Genomic DNA, 326 nt, shown 5'->3' with positions numbered 1-326 from the left:
GGCAGCTCCGCGGGCGCGGGGGGGCGCGGCCCCGCGCAGCGCTGCTCCCCGGCGGAGGAAGGGAGGGGACCCACGCGGGGGGGTGGTCTCGGAGGGTCGGCCGGCCCCGCCGCCGCTCTCCCCCCCGCGGCAGAAGGGGCGCGGAGAGCGGCCGCCCCGAGCTCAGCGCCGGCCCCGGGCGCCGGGTCGGCCCCGCTGCGCTCCCCCGGGCCGCGCTCCCGGGGTGGTTTTGGACGGGCGGGTGTAGCTGGGGGGCGGGGGCGCGGTTTGGCGGGGGCGCGGGGGTCCCGCCGGAGCGTGTGACACCGGGCGCACCGCGCTGGGGA

The sequence above is a fragment of the Tyto alba genome, unplaced genomic scaffold (assembly GCF_018691265.1).
Source record: "Tyto alba isolate M040663 unplaced genomic scaffold, T.alba_DEE_v4.0 Super-Scaffold_18, whole genome shotgun sequence".
NCBI classification, from domain to species: Eukaryota; Metazoa; Chordata; class Aves; order Strigiformes; family Tytonidae; genus Tyto; species Tyto alba.
The sequence above is the reverse complement of the archived record's forward strand: the minus strand, read 5'-3'. Positions refer to the sequence as shown.